The sequence below is a fragment of the Palaemon carinicauda genome, unplaced genomic scaffold, assembly GCF_036898095.1.
Source record: "Palaemon carinicauda isolate YSFRI2023 unplaced genomic scaffold, ASM3689809v2 scaffold24, whole genome shotgun sequence".
Lineage (NCBI taxonomy): Eukaryota > Metazoa > Arthropoda > Malacostraca > Decapoda > Palaemonidae > Palaemon > Palaemon carinicauda.
In genome coordinates this window covers 12,501-37,285 of record NW_027170031.1, presented here as the reverse complement: position 1 = coordinate 37,285, position 24,785 = coordinate 12,501, and the positions used below count along the sequence as shown (strand labels likewise).

General features: G+C 46.1%; 1 protein-coding gene across 4 annotated transcripts in view; it reads right to left on the bottom strand.

Moving 5' to 3' along the window:
* The window catches only part of LOC137636142 (WD repeat-containing protein 55 homolog), a 161,460-nt gene extending 141,056 nt beyond the window's left edge, over window positions 1-20,404 (bottom strand). For all 4 annotated transcript variants that reach the window (XM_068368548.1, XM_068368549.1, XM_068368551.1 and 1 more), the window contains exon 1: window positions 20,343-20,404. The gene's annotated coding sequence lies outside the window, so the exon portion shown is untranslated. The remainder of the gene's footprint in view (window positions 1-20,342) is intronic.
* Window positions 20,405-24,785: the final 4,381 nt, after the last annotated feature.

Below are 24,785 nucleotides of genomic sequence, written 5' to 3'. Positions count from 1 at the left end.
TGTACTTAGATACATGCCATGTATTTAGGTAACAAGATGGTAGGGTTGTGAGTCAACCTGCCGTAGACACTAACCACTTATGAGATGTGCTGTCCCACCTTTGCTAATCAAGCTGTACTGTAGTGATATTACAGTACATACATTACAGTAATACTGTACTGTCTTTATTGCACTATTGGTGGGTATTGTTACATAAAAACAAGGGTTTTCTTGTTACTTATATGTAGGGTGTCGAGGCGAAGACTTGGGCGTTGTCGTCTCGCCTTGTAGTAAAGCCGCTAAGGCATTGAGTCATCTTGCTATGTAGGAAAGCTCCTTAAGCGTCGAGTCATCTTGCCTTGAAGAAAAGCCACACAGGCGTTGAGTCGTTGTGCCTTGTAGCAAAGACTATTAGGCGTTACATCATCTTGCCTTGTAGAATAACCGCCTAGGCGTTGAGTTGTCTTGCCCTACAGAAAAGCCGCTTAGCGTTAAGTTGTCTTGCCTTATAGAAGCCGCTTAGGCGTCGAGTTTTCTTGCCTTGTAATGAAGCCGCTTAGGCGTCGAGTTGCCTCGTCTTCTGGGAAAGCCTCTTAGGCGTCGAGTTGTCTTGCCTTGTAATGAAGCCGCTTAGGCGTCGAGTTGCCTCGTCTTCTGGGAAAGCCTCTTAGGCGTCGAGTTGTCTTGCCTTGTAATGAAGCCGCTTAGGCGTCGAGTTGCCTCGTCTTCTGGGAAAGCCTCTTAGGCGTCGAGTTGTCTTGCCTTGTAATGAAGCCGCTTAGGCGTCGAGTTGCCTCGTCTTCTGGGAAAGCCTCTTAGGCGTCGAGTTGTCTTGCCTTGTAATGAAGCCGCTTAGGCGTCGAGTTGCCTCGTCTTCTGGGAAAGCCTCTTAGGCGTCGAGTTGTCTTGCCTTGTAATGAAGCCGCTTAGGCGTCGAGTTGCCTCGTCTTCTGGGAAAGCCTCTTAGGCGTCGAGTTGTCTTGCCTTGTAATGAAGCCGCTTAGGCGTCGAGTTGCCTCGTCTTCTGGGAAAGCCTCTTAGGCGTCGAGTTGCCTCGTCTTCTGGGAAAGCCTCTTAGGCGTCGAGTTGTCTTGCCTTGTAATGAAGCCGCTTAGGCGTCGAGTTGCCTCGTCTTCTGGGAAAGCCTCTTAGGCGTCGAGTTGCCTCGTCTTCTGGGAAAGCCTCTTAGGCGTCGAGTTGTCTTGCCTTGTAATGAAGCCGCTTAGGCGTCGAGTTGCCTCGTCTTCTGGGAAAGCCTCTTAGGCGTCGAGTTGTCTTGCCTTGTAATGAAGCCGCTTAGGCGTCGAGTTGCCTCGTCTTCTGGGAAAGCCTCTTAGGCGTCGAGTTGTCTTGCCTTGTAATGAAGCCGCTTAGGCGTCGAGTTGCCTCGTCTTCTGGGAAAGCCTCTTAGGCGTCGAGTTGTCTTGCCTTGTAATGAAGCCGCTTAGGCGTCGAGTTGCCTCGTCTTCTGGGAAAGCCTCTTAGGCGTCGAGTTGTCTTGCCTTGTAATGAAGCCGCTTAGGCGTCGAGTTGCCTCGTCTTCTGGGAAAGCCTCTTAGGCGTCGAGTTGCCTCGTCTTCTGGGAAAGCCTCTTAGGCGTCGAGTTGTCTTGCCTTGTAATGAAGCCGCTTAGGCGTCGAGTTGCCTCGTCTTCTGGGAAAGCCTCTTAGGCGTCGAGTTGCCTCGTCTTCTGGGAAAGCCTCTTAGGCGTCGAGTTGTCTTGCCTTGTAATGAAGCCGCTTAGGCGTCGAGTTGCCTCGTCTTCTGGGAAAGCCTCTTAGGCGTCGAGTTGTCTTGCCTTGTAATGAAGCCGCTTAGGCGTCGAGTTGCCTCGTCTTCTGGGAAAGCCTCTTAGGCGTCGAGTTGTCTTGTCTTCTAGGAAAGCCTCTTAGGCGTCGAGTTGTCTTGCCTTGTAATGAAGCCGCTTAGGCGTCGAGTTGCCTTGTCTTCTGGGAAAGCCTCTTAGGCGTCGAGTTGTCTTGCCTTGTAATGAAGCCGCTTAGGCGTCGAGTTGCCTTGTCTTCTGGGAAAGCCTCTTAGGCGTCGAGTTGTCTTGCCTTGTAATGAAGCCGCTTAGGCGTCGAGTTGCCTCGTCTTCTGGGAAAGCCTCTTAGGCGTCGAGTTGTCTTGCCTTGTAATGAAGCCGCTTAGGCGTCGAGTTGCCTCGTCTTCTGGGAAAGCCTCTTAGGCGTCGAGTTGTCTTGCCTTGTAATGAAGCCGCTTAGGCGTCGAGTTGCCTCGTCTTCTGGGAAAGCCTCTTAGGCGTCGAGTTGCCTCGTCTTCTGGGAAAGCCTCTTAGGCGTCGAGTTGTCTTGCCTTGTAATGAAGCCGCTTAGGCGTCGAGTTGCCTCGTCTTCTGGGAAAGCCTCTTAGGCGTCGAGTTGTCTTGCCTTGTAATGAAGCCGCTTAGGCGTCGAGTTGCCTCGTCTTCTGGGAAAGCCTCTTAGGCGTCGAGTTGTCTTGCCTTGTAATGAAGCCGCTTAGGCGTCGAGTTGCCTCGTCTTCTGGGAAAGCCTCTTAGGCGTCGAGTTGCCTCGTCTTCTGGGAAAGCCTCTTAGGCGTCGAGTTGTCTTGCCTTGTAATGAAGCCGCTTAGGCGTCGAGTTGCCTCGTCTTCTGGGAAAGCCTCTTAGGCGTCGAGTTGTCTTGCCTTGTAATGAAGCCGCTTAGGCGTCGAGTTGCCTCGTCTTCTGGGAAAGCCTCTTAGGCGTCGAGTTGCCTCGTCTTCTGGGAAAGCCTCTTAGGCGTCGAGTTGTCTTGCCTTGTAATGAAGCCGCTTAGGCGTCGAGTTGCCTCGTCTTCTGGGAAAGCCTCTTAGGCGTCGAGTTGTCTTGCCTTGTAATGAAGCCGCTTAGGCGTCGAGTTGCCTCGTCTTCTGGGAAAGCCTCTTAGGCGTCGAGTTGTCTTGCCTTGTAATGAAGCCGCTTAGGCGTCGAGTTGCCTCGTCTTCTAGAAAAGCCTCTTAGGAGTCGAGTTGTCTCGTCTTCTGGGAAAGCCTCTTAGGCATCGAGTTGTCTTGCCTTGTAATGAAGCCGCTTAGGCGTCGAGTTGCCTCGTCTTCTGGGAAAGCCTCTTAGGCGTCGAGTTGTCTTGCCTTGTAATGAAGCCGCTTAGGCGTCGAGTTGCCTCGTCTTCTGGGAAAGCCTCTTAGGCGTCGAGTTGTCTTGCCTTGTAATGAAGCCGCTTAGGCGTCGAGTTGCCTCGTCTTCTGGGAAAGCCTCTTAGGCGTCGAGTTGTCTTGCCTTGTAATGAAGCCGCTTAGGCGTCGAGTTGCCTCGTCTTCTAGGAAAGCCTCTTAGGCGTCGAGTTGTCTTGTCTTCTGGGAAAGCCTCTTAGGCGTCGAGTTGTCTAACCTTGTAATGAAGCCGCTTAGGCGTCGAGTTGCCTCGTCTTCTGGGAAAGCCTCTTAGGCGTCGAGTTGTCTTGCCTTGTAATGAAGCCGCTTAGGCGTCGAGTTGCCTCGTCTTCTGGGAAAGCCTCTTAGGCGTCGAGTTGTCTTGCCTTGTAATGAAGCCGCTTAGGCGTCGAGTTGCCTCGTCTTCTGGGAAAGCCTCTTAGGCGTCGAGTTGTCTTGCCTTGTAATGAAGCCGCTTAGGCGTCGAGTTGCCTCGTCTTCTAGGAAAGCCTCTTAGGCGTCGAGTTGTCTTGTCTTCTGGGAAAGCCTCTTAGGCGTCGAGTTGTCTTGCCTTGTAATGAAGCCGCTTAGGCGTCGAGTTGCCTCGTCTTCTGGGAAAGCCTCTTAGGCGTCGAGTTGTCTTGCCTTGTAATGAAGCCGCTTAGGCGTCGAGTTGCCTCGTCTTCTGGGAAAGCCTCTTAGGCGTCGAGTTGTCTTGCCTTGTAATGAAGCCGCTTAGGCGTCGAGTTGCCTCGTCTTCTGGGAAAGCCTCTTAGGCGTCGAGTTGTCTTGCCTTGTAATGAAGCCGCTTAGGCGTCGAGTTGCCTCGTCTTCTGGGAAAGCCTCTTAGGCGTCGAGTTGTCTTGCCTTGTAATGAAGCCGCTTAGGCGTCGAGTTGCCTCGTCTTCTGGGAAAGCCTCTTAGGCGTCGAGTTGTCTTGCCTTGTAATGAAGCCGCTTAGGCGTCGAGTTGCCTCGTCTTCTGGGAAAGCCTCTTAGGCGTCGAGTTGTCTTGCCTTGTAATGAAGCCGCTTAGGCGTCGAGTTGCCTCGTCTTCTGGGAAAGCCTCTTAGGCGTCGAGTTGTCTTGCCTTGTAATGAAGCCGCTTAGGCGTCGAGTTGCCTCGTCTTCTGGGAAAGCCTCTTAGGCGTCGAGTTGTCTTGCCTTGTAATGAAGCCGCTTAGGCGTCGAGTTGCCTCGTCTTCTAGGAAAGCCTCTTAGGCGTCGAGTTGTCTTGTCTTCTGGGAAAGCCTCTTAGGCGTCGAGTTGTCTTGCCTTGTAATGAAGCCGCTTAGGCGTCGAGTTGCCTCGTTTTCTGGGCAAGCCTCTTAGGCGTCGAGTTGTATTGCCTTGTAATGAAGCCGCTTAGGCGTCGAGTTGCCTCGTCTTCTGGGAAAGCCTCTTAGGCGTCGAGTTGTCTTGCTTTGTAATGAAGCCGCTTAGGCGTCGAGTTGCCTCGTCTTCTGGGAAAGCCTCTTAGGCGTCGAGTTGTCTTGCCTTGTAATGAAGCCGCTTAGGCGTCGAGTTGCCTCGTCTTCTAGGAAAGCCTCTTAGGCGTCGAGTTGTCTTGTCTTCTGGGAAAGCCTCTTAGGCGTCGAGTTGTCTTGCCTTGTAATGAAGCCGCTTAGGCGTCGAGTTGCCTCGTCTTCTGGGAAAGCCTTTTAGGCGTCGAGTTGTCTTGCCTTGTAATGAAGCCGCTTAGGCGTCGAGTTGCCTCGTCTTCTGGGAAAGCCTCTTAGGCGTCGAGTTGTCTTGCCTTGTAATGAAGCCGCTTAGGCGTCGAGTTGCCTCGTCTTCTGGGAAAGCCTCTCAGGCGTCGAGTTGTCTTGCCTTGTAATGAAGCCGCTTAGGCGTCGAGTTGCCTCGTCTTCTGGGAAAGCCTCTCAGGCGTCGAGTTGTCTTGCCTTGTAATGAAGCCGCTTAGGCGTCGAGTTGCCTCGTCTTCTGGGAAAGCCTCTCAGGCGTCGAGTTGTCTTGCCTTGTAATGAAGCCGCTTAGGCGTCGAGTTGCCTCGTCTTCTGGGAAAGCCTCTCAGGCGTCGAGTTGTCTTGCCTTGTAATGAAGCCGCTTAGGCGTCGAGTTGCCTCGTCTTCTGGGAAAGCCTCTCAGGCGTCGAGTTGTCTTGCCTTGTAATGAAGCCGCTTAGGCGTCGAGTTGCCTCGTCTTCTGGGAAAGCCTCTCAGGCGTCGAGTTGTCTTGCCTTGTAATGAAGCCGCTTAGGCGTCGAGTTGCCTCGTCTTCTGGGAAAGCCTCTCAGGCGTCGAGTTGTCTTGCCTTGTAATGAAGCCGCTTAGGCGTCGAGTTGCCTCGTCTTCTGGGAAAGCCTCTCAGGCGTCGAGTTGTCTTGCCTTGTAATGAAGCCGCTTAGGCGTCGAGTTGCCTCGTCTTCTGGGAAAGCCTCTCAGGCGTCGAGTTGTCTTGCCTTGTAATGAAGCCTCTTAGGCGTCGAGTTGTCTCGTCTTCTAGGAAAGCCTCTTAGGCGTCGAGTTGTCTTGTCTTCTAGGAAAGCCTCTTAGGCGTCGAGTTGTCTTGCCTTGTAAAGAAGCCGCTTAGGCGTCGAGTTGCCTCGTCTTCTGGGAAAGCCTCTTAGGCGTCGAGTTGTCTTGCCTTGTAATGAAGCCTCTTAGGCGTCGAGTTGTCTTGTCTTCTAGGAAAGCCTCTTAGGCGTCGAGTTGTCTTGTCTTCTAGGAAAGCCTCTTAGGCGTTGAGTTGTCTTGCCTTGCAATGAAGCCGCTTAGGCGTCGAGTTGCCTCGTCTTCTGGGAAAGCCTCTTAGGCGTCGAGTTGTCTTGCCTTGCAATGAAGCCGCTTAGGCGTCGAGTTGCCTCGTCTTCTGGGAAAGCCTCTTAGGCGTCGAGTTGTCTTGCCTTGCAATGAAGCCGCTTAGGCGTCGAGTGGCCTCGTCTTCTGGGAAAGCCTCTTAGGCGTCGAGTTGTCTTGCCTTGCAATGAAGCCGCTTAGGCGTCGAGTGGCCTCGTCTTCTGGGAAAGCCTCTTAGGCGTCGAGTTGCCTCGTCTTCTGGGAAAGCCTCTCGGCCGTCGAGTTGTCTTGCCTTGTAATGAAGCCGCTTAGGCGTCGAGTTGCCTCGTCTTCTGGGAAAGCCTCTCGGCCGTCGAGTTGTCTTGCCTTGTAATGAAGCCGCTTAGGCGTCGAGTTGCCTCGTCTTCTGGGAAAGCCTCTCGGCCGTCGAGTTGTCTTGCCTTGTAATGAAGCCGCTTAGGCGTCGAGTTGCCTCGTCTTCTGGGAAAGCCTCTCGGCCGTCGAGTTGTCTTGCCTTGTAATGAAGCCGCTTAGGCGTCGAGTTGCCTCGTCTTCTGGGAAAGCCTCTCAGGCGTCGAGTTGTCTTGCCTTGTAATGAAGCCGCTTAGGCGTCGAGTTGCCTCGTCTTCTGGGAAAGCCTCTCAGGCGTCGAGCTGTCTTGCCTTGTAATGAAGCCGCTTAGGCGTCGAGTTGCCTCGTCTTCTGGGAAAGCCTCTCAGGCGTCGAGCTGTCTTGCCTTGTAATGAAGCCGCTTAGGCGTCGAGTTGCCTCGTCTTCTGGGAAAGCCTCTCAGGCGTCGAGCTGTCTTGCCTTGTAATGAAGCCGCTTAGGCGTCGAGTTGCCTCGTCTTCTGGGAAAGCCTCTCAGGCGTCGAGCTGTCTTGCCTTGTAATGAAGCCGCTTAGGCGTCGAGTTGCCTCGTCTTCTGGGAAAGCCTCTCAGGCGTCGAGCTGTCTTGCCTTGTAATGAAGCCGCTTAGGCGTCGAGTTGCCTCGTCTTCTGGGAAAGCCTCTCAGGCGTCGAGCTGTCTTGCCTTGTAATGAAGCCGCTTAGGCGTCGAGTTGCCTCGTCTTCTGGGAAAGCCTCTCAGGCGTCGAGCTGTCTTGCCTTGTAATGAAGCCGCTTAGGCGTCGAGTTGCCTCGTCTTCTGGGAAAGCCTCTCAGGCGTCGAGTTGTCTTGTCTTCTGGGAAAGCCTCTTAGGCGTCGAGTTGTCTTGCCTTGTAATGAAGCCGCTTAGGCGTCGAGTTGCCTCGTCTTCTGGGAAAGCCTTTTAGGCGTCGAGTTGTCTTGCCTTGTAATGAAGCCGCTTAGGCGTCGAGTTGCCTCGTCTTCTGGGAAAGCCTCTTAGGCGTCGAGTTGTCTTGCCTTGTAATGAAGCCGCTTAGGCGTCGAGTTGCCTCGTCTTCTGGGAAAGCCTCTTAGGCGTCGAGTTGTCTTGCCTTGTAATGAAGCCGCTTAGGCGTCGAGTTGCCTCGTCTTCTGGGAAAGCCTCTTAGGCGTCGAGTTGTCTTGCCTTGTAATGAAGCCTCTTAGGCGTTGAGTTGTCTCGTCTTCTAGGAAAGCCTCTTAGGCGTCGAGTTGTCTTGTCTTCTAGGAAAGCCTCTTAGGCGTCGAGTTGTCTTGCCTTGTAATGAAGCCGCTTAGGCGTCGAGTTGCCTCGTCTTCTGGGAAAGCCTCTTAGGCGTCGAGTTGTCTTGCCTTGTAATGAAGCCTCTTAGGCGTCGAGTTGTCTTGTCTTCTAGGAAAGCCTCTTAGGCGTCGAGTTGTCTTGTCTTCTAGGAAAGCCTCTTAGGCGTCGAGTTGTCTTGCCTTGCAATGAAGCCGCTTAGGCGTCGAGTTGCCTCGTCTTCTGGGAAAGCCTCTTAGGCGTCGAGTTGTCTTGCCTTGCAATGAAGCCGCTTAGGCGTCGAGTTGCCTCGTCTTCTGGGAAAGCCTCTTAGGCGTCGAGTTGTCTTGCCTTGCAATGAAGCCGCTTAGGCGTCGAGTTGCCTCGTCTTCTGGGAAAGCCTCTTAGGCGTCGAGTTGTCTAGCCTTGCAATGAAGCCGCTTAGGCGTCGAGTTGCCTCGTCTTCTGGGAAAGCGCTTAGGCGTCGAGTTGCCTCGTCTTCTGGGAAAGCCTCTCAGGCGTCGAGTTGTCTTGCCTTGTAATGAAGCCGCTTAGGCGTCGAGTTGCCTCGTCTTCTGGGAAAGCCTCTCAGGCGTCGAGTTGTCTTGCCTTGTAATGAAGCCGCTTAGGCGTCGAGTTGCCTCGTCTTCTGGGAAAGCCTCTCAGGCGTCGAGTTGTCTTGCCTTGTAATGAAGCCGCTTAGGCGTCGAGTTGCCTCGTCTTCTGGGAAAGCCTCTCAGGCGTCGAGTTGTCTTGCCTTGTAATGAAGCCGCTTAGGCGTCGAGTTGCCTCGTCTTCTGGGAAAGCCTCTCAGGCGTCGAGTTGTCTTGCCTTGTAATGAAGCCGCTTAGGCGTCGAGTTGCCTCGTCTTCTGGGAAAGCCTCTCAGGCGTCGAGTTGTCTTGCCTTGTAATGAAGCCGCTTAGGCGTCGAGTTGCCTCGTCTTCTGGGAAAGCCTCTCAGGCGTCGAGTTGTCTTGCCTTGTAATGAAGCCGCTTAGGCGTCGAGTTGCCTCGTCTTCTGGGAAAGCCTCTCAGGCGTCGAGTTGTCTTGCCTTGTAATGAAGCCGCTTAGGCGTCGAGTTGCCTCGTCTTCTGGGAAAGCCTCTCAGGCGTCGAGTTGTCTTGCCTTGTAATGAAGCCGCTTAGGCGTCGAGTTGCCTCGTCTTCTAGGAACGCCTCTTAGGCGTCGAGTTGCCTCGTCTTCTGGGAAAGCCTCTTAGGCGTCGAGTTGTCTTGCCTTGTAATGAAGCCGCTTAGGCGTCGAGTTGCCTCGTCTTCTGGGAAAGCCTCTTAGGCGTCGAGTTGTCTTGCCTTGTAATGAAGCCGCTTAGGCGTCGAGTTGCCTCGTCTTCTGGGAAAGCCTCTTAGGCGTCGAGTTGTCTTGCCTTGTAATGAAGCCGCTTAGGCGTCGAGTTGCCTCGTCTTCTGGGAAAGCCTCTTAGGCGTCGAGTTGTCTTGCCTTGTAATGAAGCCGCTTAGGCGTCGAGTTGCCTCGTCTTCTGGGAAAGCCTCTTAGGCGTCGAGTTGTCTTGTCTTCTAGGAAAGCCTCTTAGGCGTCGAGTTGTCTCGCCTTGTAATGAAGCCGCTTAGGCGTCGAGTTGTCTCGTCTTCTGGGAAAGCCTCTTAGGCGTCGAGTTGTCTCGCCTTGTAATGAAGCCGCTTAGGCGTCGAGTTGCCTCGTCTTCTGGGAAAGCCTCTTAGGCGTCGAGTTGTCTCGCCTTGTAATGAAGCCGCTTAGGCGTCGAGTTGCCTCGTCTTCTGGGAAAGCCTCTTAGGCGTCGAGTTGTCTCGCCTTGTAATGAAGCCGCTTAGGCGTCGAGTTGCCTCGTCTTCTGGGAAAGCCTCTTAGGCGTCGAGTTGTCTCGCCTTGTAATGAAGCCGCTTAGGCGTCGAGTTGCCTCGTCTTCTGGGAAAGCCTCTTAGGCGTCGAGTTGTCTCGCCTTGTAATGAAGCCGCTTAGGCGTCGAGTTGCCTCGTCTTCTGGGAAAGCCTCTTAGGCGTCGAATTGTCTCGCCTTGTAATGAAGCCGCTTAGGCGTCGAGTTGCCTCGTCTTCTAGGAAAGCCTCTTAGGCGTCGAGTTGTCTCGTCTTCTGGGAAAGCCTCTTAGGCGTCGAGTTGTCTTGCCTTGTAATGAAGCCGCTTAGGCGTCGAGTTGCCTCGTCTTCTGGGAAAGCCTCTTAGGCGTCGAGTTGTCTTGCCTTGTAATGAAGCCGCTTAGGCGTCGAGTTGCCTCGTCTTCTGGGAAAGCCTCTTAGGCGTCGAGTTGTCTTGCCTTGTAATGAAGCCGCTTAGGCGTCGAGTTGCCTCGTCTTCTGGGAAAGCCTCTTAGGCGTCGAGTTGTCTTGCCTTGTAATGAAGCCGCTTAGGCGTCGAGTTGCCTCGTCTTCTGGGAAAGCCTCTTAGGCGTCGAGTTGTCTTGTCTTCTGGGAAAGCCTCTTAGGCGTCGAGTTGTCTTGCCTTGTAATGAAGCCGCTTAGGCGTCGAGTTGTCTCGTCTTCTGGGAAAGCCTCTTAGGCGTCGAGTTGTCTTGCCTTGTAAACAAGCCGCTTAGGCGTCGAGTTGTCTCGTCTTCTGGGAAAGCCTCTTAGGCGTCGGGTTGTCTTGCCTTGTAATGAAGCCGCTTAGGCGTCGAGTTGCCTCGTCTTCTGGGAAAGCCTCTTAGGCGTCGGGTTGTCTTGCCTTGTAATGAAGCCGCTTAGGCGTCGAGTTGCCTCGTCTTCTGGGAAAGCCTCTTAGGCGTCGGGTTGTCTTGCCTTGTAATGAAGCCGCTTAGGCGTCGAGTTGCCTCGTCTTCTGGGAAAGCCTCTTAGGCGTCGGGTTGTCTTGCCTTGTAATGAAGCCGCTTAGGCGTCGAGTTGCCTCGTCTTCTGGGAAAGCCTCTTAGGCGTCGGGTTGTCTTGCCTTGTAATGAAGCCGCTTAGGCGTCGAGTTGCCTCGTCTTCTGGGAAAGCCTCTTAGGCGTCGGGTTGTCTTGCCTTGTAATGAAGCCGCTTAGGCGTCGAGTTGCCTCGTCTTCTGGGAAAGCCTCTTAGGCGTCGGGTTGTCTTGCCTTGTAATGAAGCCGCTTAGGCGTCGAGTTGCCTCGTCTTCTGGGAAATCCTCTTAGGCGCCGAGTTGTCTTGCCTTGTAATGAAGCCGCTTAGGCGTCGAGTTGCCTCGTCTTCTGGGAAAGCCTCTTAGGCGTCGAGTTGCCTCGTCTTCTGGGAAAGCCTCTTAGGCGTCGAGTTGTCTTGCCTTGTAATGAAGCCGCTTAGGCGTCGAGTTGCCTCGTCTTCTGGGAAAGCCTCTTAGGCGTCGAGTTGTCTTGCCTTGTAATGAAGCCGCTTAGGCGTCGAGTTGCCTCGTCTTCTGGGAAAGCCTCTTAGGCGTCGAGTTGTCTTGCCTTGTAATGAAGCCGCTTAGGCGTCGAGTTGCCTCGTCTTCTGGGAAAGCCTCTTAGGCGTCGAGTTGTCTTGCCTTGTAATGAAGCCGCTTAGGCGTCGAGTTGCCTCGTCTTCTGGGAAAGCCTCTTAGGCGTCGAGTTGTCTTGCCTTGTAATGAAGCCGCTTAGGCGTCGAGTTGCCTCGTCTTCTATGAAAGCCTCTTAGGCGTCGAGTTGTCTTGCCTTGTAATGAAGCCGCTTAGGCGTCGAGTTGCCTCGTCTTCTGGGAAAGCCTCTTAGGCGTCGAGTTGTCTTGTCTTCTAGGAAAGCCTCTTAGGCGTCGAGTTGTCTTGCCTTGTAATGAAGCCGCTTAGGCGTCGAGTTGCCTCGTCTTCTGGGAAAGCCTCTTAGGCGTCGAGTTGTCTTGTCTTCTAGGAAAGCCTCTTAGGCGTCGAGTTGTCTTGCCTTGTAATGAAGCCGCTTAGGCGTCGAGTTGCCTCGTCTTCTGGGAAAGCCTCTTAGGCGTCGAATTGTCTTGCCTTGTAATGAAGCCGCTTAGGCGTCGAGTTGCCTCGTCTTCTGGGAAAGCCTCTTAGGCGTCGAGTTGTCTTGTCTTCTAGGAAAGCCTCTTAGGCGTCGAGTTGTCTTGCCTTGTAATGAAGCCGCTTAGGCGTCGAGTTGCCTTGTCTTCTGGGAAAGCCTCTTAGGCGTCGAGTTGTCTTGCCTAGTAATGAAGCCGCTTAGGCGTCGAGTTGCCTCGTCTTCTGGGAAAGCCTCTTAGGCATCGAGTTGTCTTGTCTTCTAGGAAAGCCTCTTAGGCGTCGAGTTGTCTTGCCTTGTAATGAAGCCGCTTAGGCGTCGAGTTGCCTCGTCTTCTAGGAAAGCCTCTTAGGCGTCGAGTTGTCTTGTCTTCTAGGAAAGCCTCTTAGGCGTCGAGTTGTCTTGTCTTCTAGGAAAGCCTCTTAGGCGTCGAGTTGTCTTGCCTTGTAATGAAGCCGCTTAGGCGTCGAGTTGCCTCGTCTTCTGGGAAAGCCTCTTAGGCGTCGAGTTGTCTTGCCTTGTAATGAAGCCGCTTAGGCGTCGAGTTGCCTTGTCTTCTGGGAAAGCCTCTTAGGCGTCGAGTTGTCTTGTCTTCTAGGAAAGCCTTTTAGGCGTCGAGTTGTCTTGTCTTCTAGGAAAGCCTCTTAGGCGTCGAGTTGTCTTGCCTTGTAATGAAGCCGCTTAGGCGTCGAGTTGCCTTGTCTTCTGGGAAAGCCTCTTAGGCGTCGAGTTGTCTTGTCTTCTAGGAAAGCCTTTTAGGCGTCGAGTTGTCTTGTCTTCTAGGAAAGCCTCTTAGGCGTCGAGTTGTCTTGCCTTGTAATGAAGCCGCTTAGGCGTCGAGTTGCCTCGTCTTCTAGGAAAGCCTCTTAGGCGTCGAGTTGTCTTGTCTTCTAGGAAAGCCTCTTAGGCGTCGAGTTGTCTTGTCTTCTAGGAAAGCCTCTTAGGCGTCGAGTTGTCTTGTCTTCTAGGAAAGCCTCTTAGGCGTCGAGTTGTCTTGCCTTGTAATGAAGCCGCTTAGGCGTCGAGTTGCCTCGTCTTCTAGGAAAGCCTCTTAGGCGTCGAGTTGTCTTGTCTTCTAGGAAAGCCTCTTAGGCGTCGAGTTGTCTTGCCTTGTAATGAAGCCGCTTAGGCGTCGAGTTGCCTCGTCTTCTGGGACAGCCTCTTAGGCGTCGAGTTGTCTTGCCTTGTAATGAAGCCGCTTAGGCGTCGAGTTGCCTCGTCTTCTGGGACAGCCTCTTAGGCGTCGAGTTGTCTTGCCTTGTAATGAAGCCGCTTAGGCGTCGAGTTGCCTCGTCTTCTGGGACAGCCTCTTAGGCGTCGAGTTGTCTTGCCTTGTAATGAAGCCGCTTAGGCGTCGAGTTGCCTCGTCTTCTGGGACAGCCTCTTAGGCGTCGAGTTGTCTTGCCTTGTAATGAAGCCGCTTAGGCGTCGAGTTGCCTCGTCTTCTGGGACAGCCTCTTAGGCGTCGAGTTGTCTTGCCTTGTAATGAAGCCGCTTAGGCGTCGAGTTGCCTCGTCTTCTGGGAAAGCCTCTTAGGCGTCGAGTTGTCTTGCCTTGTAATGAAGCCGCTTAGGCGTCGAGTTGCCTCGTCTTCTGGGAAAGCCTCTTAGGCGTCGAGTTGTCTTGCCTTGTAATGAAGCCGCTTAGGCGTCGAGTTGCCTCGTCTTCTGGGAAAGCCTCTTAGGCGTCGAGTTGTCTTGCCTTGTAATGAAGCCGCTTAGGCGTCGAGTTGCCTCGTCTTCTATGAAAGCCTCTTAGGCGTCGAGTTGCCTCGTCTTCTATGAAAGCCTCTTAGGCGTCGAGTTGTCTTGCCTTGTAATGAAGCCGCTTAGGCGTCGAGTTGCCTCGTCTTCTGGGAAAGCCTCTTAGGCGTCGAGTTGTCTTGTCTTCTAGGAAAGCCTCTTAGGCGTCGAGTTGTCTTGCCTTGTAATGAAGCCGCTTAGGCGTCGAGTTGCCTCGTCTTCTGGGAAAGCCTCTTAGGCGTCGAGTTGTCTTGTCTTCTAGGAAAGCCTCTTAGGCGTCGAGTTGTCTTGCCTTGTAATGAAGCCGCTTAGGCGTCGAGTTGCCTCGTCTTCTGGGAAAGCCTCTTAGGCGTCGAATTGTCTTGCCTTGTAATGAAGCCGCTTAGGCGTCGAGTTGCCTCGTCTTCTGGGAAAGCCTCTTAGGCGTCGAGTTGTCTTGTCTTCTAGGAAAGCCTCTTAGGCGTCGAGTTGTCTTGCCTTGTAATGAAGCCGCTTAGGCGTCGAGTTGCCTTGTCTTCTGGGAAAGCCTCTTAGGCGTCGAGTTGTCTTGCCTAGTAATGAAGCCGCTTAGGCGTCGAGTTGCCTCGTCTTCTGGGAAAGCCTCTTAGGCATCGAGTTGTCTTGTCTTCTAGGAAAGCCTCTTAGGCGTCGAGTTGTCTTGCCTTGTAATGAAGCCGCTTAGGCGTCGAGTTGCCTCGTCTTCTAGGAAAGCCTCTTAGGCGTCGAGTTGTCTTGTCTTCTAGGAAAGCCTCTTAGGCGTCGAGTTGTCTTGTCTTCTAGGAAAGCCTCTTAGGCGTCGAGTTGTCTTGCCTTGTAATGAAGCCGCTTCGGCGTCGAGTTGCCTCGTCTTCTGGGAAAGCCTCTTAGGCGTCGAGTTGTCTTGCCTTGTAATGAAGCCGCTTAGGCGTCGAGTTGCCTTGTCTTCTGGGAAAGCCTCTTAGGCGTCGAGTTGTCTTGTCTTCTAGGAAAGCCTTTTAGGCGTCGAGTTGTCTTGTCTTCTAGGAAAGCCTCTTAGGCGTCGAGTTGTCTTGCCTTGTAATGAAGCCGCTTAGGCGTCGAGTTGCCTTGTCTTCTGGGAAAGCCTCTTAGGCGTCGAGTTGTCTTGTCTTCTAGGAAAGCCTTTTAGGCGTCGAGTTGTCTTGTCTTCTAGGAAAGCCTCTTAGGCGTCGAGTTGTCTTGCCTTGTAATGAAGCCGCTTAGGCGTCGAGTTGCCTCGTCTTCTAGGAAAGCCTCTTAGGCGTCGAGTTGTCTTGTCTTCTAGGAAAGCCTCTTAGGCGTCGAGTTGTCTTGTCTTCTAGGAAAGCCTCTTAGGCGTCGAGTTGTCTTGTCTTCTAGGAAAGCCTCTTAGGCGTCGAGTTGTCTTGCCTTGTAATGAAGCCGCTTAGGCGTCGAGTTGCCTCGTCTTCTAGGAAAGCCTCTTAGGCGTCGAGTTGTCTTGTCTTCTAGGAAAGCCTCTTAGGCGTCGAGTTGTCTTGCCTTGTAATGAAGCCGCTTAGGCGTCGAGTTGCCTCGTCTTCTGGGAAAGCCTCTTAGGCGTCGAGTTGTCTTGCCTTGTAATGAAGCCGCTTAGGCGTCGAGTTGCCTCGTCTTCTAGGAAAGCCTCTTTGGCGTCGAGTTGTCTTGTCTTCTGGGAAAGCCTCTTAGGCGTCGAGTTGTCTTGCCTTGTAATGAAGCCGCTTAGGCGTCGAGTTGCCTTGTCTTCTAGGAAAGCCTCTTAGGCGTCGAGTTGTCTTGTCTTCTGGGAAAGCCTCTTAGGCGTCGAGTTGTCTTGCCTTGTAATGAAGCCGCTTAGGCGTCGAGTTGCCTCGTCTTCTGGGAAAGCCTCTTAGGCGTCGAGTTGTCTTGCCTTGTAATGAAGCCGCTTAGGCGTCGAGTTGCCTCGTCTTCTGGGAAAGCCTCTTAGGCGTCGAGTTGTCTTGCCTTGTAATGAAGCCGCTTAGGCGTCGAGTTGCCTCGTCTTCTGGGAAAGCCTCTTAGGCGTCGAGTTGTCTTGCCTTGTAATGAAGCCGCTTAGGCGTCGAGTTGCCTCGTCTTCTGGGAAAGCCTCTTAGGCGTCGAGTTGTCTTGTCTTCTAGGAAAGCCTCTTAGGCGTCGAGTTGTCTTGTCTTCTAGGAAAGCCTCTTAGGCGTCGAATTGTCTTGCCTTGTAATGAAGCCGCTTAGGCGTCGAGTTGCCTCGTCTTCTGGGAAAGCCTCTTAGGCGTCGAGTTGTCTTGCCTTGTAATGAAGCCGCTTAGGCGTCGAGTTGCCTCGTCTTCTGGGAAAGCCTCTTAGGCGTCGAGTTGTCTTGCCTTGTAATGAAGCCGCTTAGGCGTCGAGTTGCCTCGTCTTCTGGGAAAGCCTCTTAGGCGTCGAGTTGTCTTGCCTTGTAATGAAGCCGCTTAGGCGTCGAGTTGCCTCGTCTTCTGGGAAAGCCTCTTAGGCGTCGAGTTGTCTTGTCTTCTAGGAAAGCCTCTTAGGCGTCGAGTTGTCTTGTCTTCTAGGAAAGCCTCTTAGGCGTCGAATTGTCTTGCCTTGTAATGAAGCCGCTTAGGCGTCGAGTTGCCTTGTCTTCTAGGAAAGCCGCTTAGGCGTCGAGTCGTCTTGCCTTGTAGGAAAGCCGCATAGGCGTTGAATCGTTGTGCCTTGTAGGAAAGACGCTTAGGCATTGAGTCATCTTGCCTTGTAGGAATGCTGCTTAGGCGTTGATTTGTCTTGCCTTGTAGGAAAGCCACGTAGGTGTCGAGTCGTTGTGCTTTGTAGGAAAGCCGCTTTAACGTTGAGTTGTCTTGTCATGTAGGAAAGCAGTATAAGCATCGAGTCATTGAGACTTGTAGGAAAGCCGCTTAGGAGTTAAGTCATCTTGCTTTGTAGGAATGCCGCTTAGGCATCGAGTTGTCTTGCCTTGTACGAATTGAGTCATCTTGCCTTAACAGTAAAGTAGTGTCCATGCATTGTAATACACAGTTACCTTTGTAAATTGATATGAACTAACATACCATGATAGAAACCATGTGAAAACAATGTATTACAGTTACTTCAGGGTGTTAGTCGACCGAGCATAGACAGTGGTCAGCTATTTTAGCGGTTTACGTGTAGACTCATCCTAGAGCTAAATATTACGTGATTTTTCGCTCTTCGCAAAGGTCTTAAGTTACCAAAGCCCCAACAATGACAGAGGACTGACTATACGTGAATAATTGGTGTTAGTTCCGCATACCATACACTGGAGCCTTTGTATAACAATGGACAGGAAACCCCTGCTTGCAGAGAACACCACCTAGCCATGTCAGAGCCTTTGTAATTCATGGGGACAGCCCTTGGACCGGCCGAAAATCGAGTAAAAAATAGTCCGAAATCGACTCTTTTTCACGGGAATAATCACGGAATGAAATACTGTAATGTTAAAGTCACTAGTTTTGTAAATGCTTGTCCCAACAACTACATACTAGGACCACTCTGGTCATGGATGTCGGAAACGTGCGAGAAAAATGGACAACTAACCCAAAATTCCCCTCCTAACCTGGCCTACAAGCCATATCCTTACCTTCCTCGTGACCTAACCGGGGGGCTAACGCCCCCTGCGACCCCCCAACCACTGTCGCTAACATACGAATCCCACAAACCCAACCTAACCGAACCTAGTAGTTCCCAGGTCACTACCCCTACTCGGGGGCAAGCCCCCGGACCCACTTCGTAAGTCTCTCTCCTACACCAAAAAAAAGGGATGGGCAGCACCCAAAATTATATCTTAACCACATTGTCATAGTAAAAAAGTTACTCAGGCTTACCTTAACCGTTTTACCCCCACCAAAAGGTTAAATTTTGAGCACATTTTGCTATATATTTTTTTTAAATTGCTCTAACAGCCTTAATTTTTGTCATAGAGGTCAGGTTGGTCTCATTCTTTTGAAAATGCCTGAAGTTTCTCATAAAGTTATCAAAAACATGTAAATAACAGTGTTTTGCAAGAATGTACCGGTACGACCTTTGGGGGCGAAAGGGTTAATATTCAATGTCGCTAAAACCAAAATCCTCGGGTTCTTGCGCCACCAATCTTACACTTCTCACATGGACCCCTAAAATCACCTAAGAGCCCTTTTCGAAATAAATAATGAAAAAATTTGGGGCAACTCGAGTAAAGTCCCGTAGGTGTAAATACCTTATTTTCTTCAACGAATCAATTTGATCAATATGAGTGATAAACTCAACAACATCGCTCAAAGAGTAACTATGCGCAACACGTCTATCCATTACGGCGGTTAGAGTTGGAAAGGGTCGACTCCAGGTCAATCTCGGGTCATGTAGGGGGGTGTTGGCTAACCTAACCTTTGGTTGTATATATAACAAATTAGTATTCGACATAATTTCAGGACGTGTCACAATGAAATAACAATCTCAATAAGAGGTTAAAAATTACATTGTTGGAATTAGCGAAAACATAAGTCCTAACATTGATAACTGTTCAAGCTTGCGCCACCAGCGGATAGCCAATCAGCCCGCCGCCCAACGGGTGTTATTATAGTCAGGCAGGAAACAATGCTTGGAGGAAATTTTACGACCGATTAACTTGGCCGTGGCTTCAGCGGACGACGCATTGTAACGACCTTTCCCTAACCTAAGTGAGAAGTGGAATAAAGCAAGGCTGTACTGGCTCTACAACATTATTCAAATTAATTACTTATCAGATTATAAAACAAGTAGAAAAGGAAGGTAATGGTTTTAAAAATGATATTATAAAGCTAGTACTGTAGTATTATTTTTTGCTGATGATGTCCTAGTGCTTGCTGAGAATATAGAGGATGCTGGATTGAACATAAGGAAAGTGATAGATATAGGAAAGCAGTGTGGTTTAGACAAAAGCAGCGTACTTATATATAATATGTAGGAGAAACCAGATAATATAGAGGGAATAAGAGTAGTAAGCAATATTAAATACCTAGGTATCAAGGTAGATGATAGTAGGAATATGTTCAAAACACAGAAAAGTGAAATGATGGTTAAGGTGCAAAAGCTAACTAATCTTACATAGAAAAAAGTTGTAATAAGATAATGATAGGGAAAGCATACTGGAAAAGTGTAGCACTACCTTCTGTATTATATGGAACAAACGTAATTAACTTAACGGAAACGGAAATAGAAAAGTTGCAAAGAATAGAGAATGGAGTGTATAGAAGGATGTTAGGGGGTGTGAAGAATACAGCAATTGTAGCCTTGAGAGGGGATTTAGGAGCATCTGCTATGAAAACAAGGGTAATAGATGGAAAGCTGAGGTACCTTAATAGCATTTAGCCTATAAGGGAGAAAAGGACTTACTATCAGCAATAGTCAATGATATGGAAGAAAAAGAGAGGAAGTGGTGGATGCATGTGAAGAAGTATGCTGAGGAATGTGGGTTGGTGATGAGAGAAGTCAAGAGACGTACGAAAGAGGACATAAAAAAGAGAACAAGAGAATGGGACACAAGCAAATGGAAGAGTGAAATGGAGTGCAAGGAGAGTCTAATTTTGTATAAAAACTGGAAAAGTGAAATCAAGGAGGAGGAAGTGTATGACAACACATTTTCGTCAATTTTATTATCCAGAGCAAGGACAAACTCACTGGGCTTGAATATAAAAAACAGACACCAAGATGGAAATATAAACTGTGTATTCTGTGATGTAGAAGAAAATGCTAACCACTTCATGTTATATTGTCCACAGTTTAGTGATATAAGAATAAAAAGCAATTGAGCTCCAACAACCATACGAAGAAGATAGTGCACAAACAGTTGGAAAATTCCTTTTTTGTGAAGAAAATATTGAAAATAAGAAAAGAGTACTACAACAAATGCGGATGAAAATAGAAAACTAGTGAAAATAAGGAACACACAAAACTAAAAGACACAGAGGCGCCGTTGAAAAGGCAAAGCCTCAACCTGAATCTGATCTGATCTTAAACAGAGTGGTTTGTATTTCAGTTATGGAACAAATGATATATATAACAAACGACATTATATTGGGTTTGTGACCTGGGAACTTCTAGGTTAGGTTAGGTGGGTTTGTTAGGTTCTGTACCCTTTTTGTACCTTTTTATATATTGTGTGAAGGGTATACAGAAACATTCTTTAAAATATACATGATAATATTATCGCAATGTTAGCAATGCCACCATAACGTTGGTAACGCTGTGTATCATTGATATCATTGATAAAGTTGCTAATGTTATCGTTCGCACTACATACGTGAGTGAAGTGACACGGAATTTTAACAAGTCATTATATCTAAACATTTTAACAAAATATATATAATAAAAGACATTATGGGGTGTCTGTAGTTTTTGGGGACAGGGCGATATCTTTCTTATTACTACCCAAATCGTTTTTCCTTATGGGGAAGATGTTCTTTACAATGATCTAACATACCATAATATGATGCTATTTTATCATTTTGAATAATATCATAATTTACCTTTATCACGGCAATATTTTCTAAGTTCAGCACAGTCCGAACGCAAGTCACGGGTAGCTCCTGCTTTAACTGCTTAGTTTCCAACTTTCCCGATAGATAGAGCCTGTGTCATCCCAGTCTAAGAAACGTTCAGTTTTACAATTTAATACTGTCCCGTCAATCTACATATTAAGGCTTCAGTTAAGTTTGTAGTTTTTAGGGACACGTCATTCATAGTGAAATTTGATACTTCTAGGATAATTATCATGAAATGTTAGGTTAGGGAAAGGTCAACTTTGTAGTTTATGGGGACAGCCCTTTGACCCGCCGAAAATATATCTTATAAAATATATTCTATTGGGAGAAATATTGTTTATAATTATCTAAAATAGTATTTACATAAGATATTTTATACGTAATAATATGAATTTATAGTTAAATTACGACTGGCTTAACCAGTAATTACCTCTCAATGTTTCCAATAGACAATTTAAACTGGCGTCTTTCTAGACACTTTTACCTCATATTTACCAATTATATTCAACAAATTATTCTCCCAGATTGCTCACAGTTATCCTGCTGATATATAAGATAGGAAATAACGTTAAAAATATTAATAATATACCTTAAAATAAGATAAATCGCTGACCACCAGACACTAAGTCACTATGGCTTAACCAGTATTTTCCTCTCGACAATCTAAACTGGCGTCTTTCTAGACACTTTTAACTCATATTTACAATTTATATTCAACAAATTAATCTCCCAGATTGCTCACAGTTATCCTGCTGATATATAAGATATGAAATAACGTTAAAATTATTAATAATATACCTTAAAATAAGACAAATTGATGACCACCAGACACTAAGTCACTATTTGTTTACGATTGTAAACACAAGGCTCTGCCGCGCTAGTCTTCTTCTGCTTTAAGATTTCGAGCAGGATTTTGGATTTTCTAAATCAAAAAACTTTTTATTTTCTAGAATTAATCTGTAATTACGCTGTAATATACAAATTTGATGGTGCATGCATATATAAATAATATATATCTGTGAGATATATTAGAATAGAGGCTCTGATATATGTAAATATAAAAATGTAGACTACTGTATATAAAAAAATTTCTAAACAATTTTATTTTCTAAAATTATTCTGTAATTTGACTGTAATATACAAATTTGATGCTGTATGCATATATAAATAATATATATCTGTGAGATATATTAGAATAGAGGCTCTGATATATATAAATATAAAATGTAGACTATATAAGAAATTTTCTAAACCTTTTTCATTTTTATTTTCTAAAATTGAACTGTAATTTGACTGTAATATACAAATTTGATGCTGGTTGCATATATAAGTAATATATATCTGTAAGATATACTAGAATAGAGGCTCTGGCATATAGAAATATAATATGTAGACTATATTACAAAATTTTCTAAACTTTTTTTATTTTCTGAAATTGACCTGTAATTTGACTGTAATATACAAATTTGATGTTGTATGCATATAGAAATAATATATATCTGTGAGATATATTAGAATAGAGGCTCTGATATATAGAAATATAAAAATGTAGGCTATATAAAAAAAATTTCTAAACCTTTTTCATTTTTATTTTCTAAAATTAAACTGTATTTACACTGTAATATACAAATTTGATGCTGTATGCATGTAGAAATAATATATATCTGTGAGATATATTAGAATAGAGGCTCTGATATATATAAATATAAAAATGTAGACTAAATTACAAAATTTTCTAAACTTTTTTTATTTTCTAAAATTAATCTGTAATTTCACTGTAATATACAAATTTGATGCAATATGCATATAGAAATAATATATATCTGTGAGATATATTAGAATAGAGGCTCTGATATATATAATCATAAAATGTAGACTATAACAGTACTACTAGACATCTGAAAGACTGAAGATATTATGACTTTCAAGAAAAAAACTTTAGACTTAGAAAACAATCAAGTTTTAAGTCATACTTAGATATTTTTGAACGTCTAGTTCTGATAACTTTCTGGGTTATTATACATGTCTAAAACTCCATTTCGGCTTCAGTAGACATTAAGTATATTCAATTCGTATATGAGTCATCCTTTCTATGGGTGGGACAGTTTTTTATCAATGGGGCTCCAGTATTTATTATGTTTTAGAAATTAAATTTATCTTTGGGGTATAGGAGTCATTTATGGTAATAACAGAGTTAATCACAGTTTTCTTTATATTATTATTATTATTATTATTATTATTATTATTATTATTATTATTATCATTACAAGCTAAGCCACAACCTGTAGTTGGAAAGGCAAGACGCTATAAGCCCAAGGGCTCCAAAAGGGAAAAATAGCCCAGTGAGGAAAGGAAATGAGGAAATAAGTAGTTACTGTCAAGAGATAGGGCTATTAGTAGATTACGTACTTTATAAGAGATATCATTACAATGTTATTATTTATGCTTATTTGAATATCGGTCGAGTTTACTAAACAGTTTTTACAGTTTTTCTTTCCCACTATGTATGGATTATGGTAGCGTTTTAAGGATAAGCCTAGATATAAATTATCAAAATGTCAAATACACACACATAAATATATATATATATATATATATATATATATATATATATATATATATATATATATATATATATATATTATATATATATATATATATACATATATATATATATATATATGCATATATATATTATTATTATTATTATTATTAAATGCTAAGCTACAACCCTAGTTGGAAAAGCAGGATGCTATAAGCCCAGGGGCCCCAACAGGGAAAATAGCTCAGTGAGGAAAGGAAACAAGGAAAAATAAAATATTTTAAGAAACAAGAGAAAGAGAAATTAGATAACATAGTGTGCCTGAGTGTACCCTCAAGCAAGAGAACTCTAACCCAAGACAGTGGAAGGCCATGGTACAGAGGCTATAGCACTACCCAAGACTAGAGAACAATGGTTTGATTTTGGAGTGTCCTTCTCCTAGAAGAGCTGCTTACCATAGCTAAAGAGTCTCTTCTACCCTTACCAAGAGGAAAGTAACCACTGAACAATTAGATTGCCGTAGTTAACCCCTTGGGTGAAGAAGAATTATTTGGTAATCTCAGTATTGTCTGGTGTATGTGGCCAGAGGAAAAAATGTAAAGAATAGGCCAGACTATTTGGTGTATATGTAGGCAAAGGGAAAAGGAACCGTAACCAGAGAGACAGATCCAATGTATTACTGTCTGGCCAGTCAAAAGACCCCATAACTCTCTAGCGGTAGTATCTCAACGGGTGGTTGGTGCCCAGGCCAACCTACTACCTTGTACACACACACATACTATATATATATATATATATATATATATATATATATATATATATATATATATATATATACAATTACATATACTGTTCATTATAAATACTCATATATATATATATATATATATATATATATATATATATATATATATATATATATATATATATATATATATATATAAATCGCTTTCCAGCGTAGAGCAAAACATAATAACTATTTGCCATTGTCCTATTTCTTCCTTCCTTTATTCCTTTTCTCCTTCCTTCCTTCCTCCTTCCTTCCTTCCTTACTTCCTTTCTTCTTTCCTTATCTCCTTCGTCTTTAATAAACTCTTTTAGTAAGATATTTAAGACTACTTGACGTAATATTTTTCCACAATTTCTAAAAAGCAAAAAATTAATATACCAAAAACCGAAATAGCTTAAAAATAGCCTTATTCTTTTTGTCATGGTTAGGCCTATATGAATTTGGCGAATAGATTAATATGGTTTGGCGCTCGGGCCGGGGAGGCCATGCCTCACTGAGTTGCAATATGAAGTTGAAAGAACTTGAAAAACAACAAGATGGAATTAGAAGTAAAGTGGAAAGCTATATAGTGAACGTAGCATCTTTGGTTTAGGGATTAAAGGAGAAATATTGCAAAGAACTCTTTTAATCTTTTAAAATGCCTACAGTTATCCGCCTGATATGCAATATTGGCACTAGCCTCATATAAAATGATTGCTAAAACACATAAGAACTCATAATTGTTGTTTAACTTATTTTATAAAGGATATATGCTAAATTCCAAAAAGTTCGTCTAGGCCTATACTTAACGCCATGACTTCAATTTTTCTTATGGTTTATTTTATGAGAATTATTTTTAAATACAAAACATGAATAGAAATCGTTTTACATTTAAGCAAATAAAAACAAATTTCCATTTTTTAAATTTTCGAATCTATGGGAAAAGCCACCATCTGCCAGGGTTGCCAGATATGGGGATTTATCCCCTAGATTTGGAGACTTATCCCTACATTTGGGGATTTATCCTTAGGTTTGGGGATTTTTGATGACTAGTGACGATATTATCTACATGTATCTATGAAGAAGAAACAGAGATGAGTAAACCTTTATATTGTTGCAATTAGTTTATTTACAATTACGTGAAGTCTAGCGAGTCATTTTTGTATTAGAAGAAAATATATTTCTGGAAATGGGGATTTTTTATCAAGAGTTTTGGGGAATTTTACACTAACCCACCTGGCAACACTGCCATAATGTGCCAGTGTTGATTCAAATGTGATAGTGGTAAGACGTGCGGTCGCGGTATTATTCATATCGGTAATAAAGGAACTATTCTAGCCAGCAGCTGTATAACAATGTGAAATGTAAGTGTAACATTTGAATTTCCATGTGTAGTATATCGATTAATATTGTTCTTTGGGTGTTTCCTTGTATGTGTAGATGTTTTGAACTTCGGGCTTTCGAGTCGGGGAATATTTTAGTCAGCTGTTTACACAAATATAGTTTTTCGATGCTTGTTTCAAAATATGAGCTTGCTGTAGTAACATCGAGTGTCATTCAACCATAAATATGTCGTTTCTGCGTAAATATTCACAAGTTTCCATTCATAAATAAGTAAATAAACAAATAATCAATGTGCGTACTATTGTACTAAGTTAAACGATAGTATTTGAAGCTTATTTTCTTGAAAACACGAACGTATATCTTCAGATTTGAAAATAGATTACGTTAAAGTATTAGCAATTTCATGTGATTTCTTCAATGTTTTCGACACTAGTTACTGAACTTGTATCTTTAATGCCTTCCTTAAGGTACACACACACACACACACACACACACACACACACACACACACGCAGGGAGAGAGAGAGAGAGAGAGAGAGAGATTTGAAAATAAATTACGTTAAAGTATTAGCAATTTCATGTGATT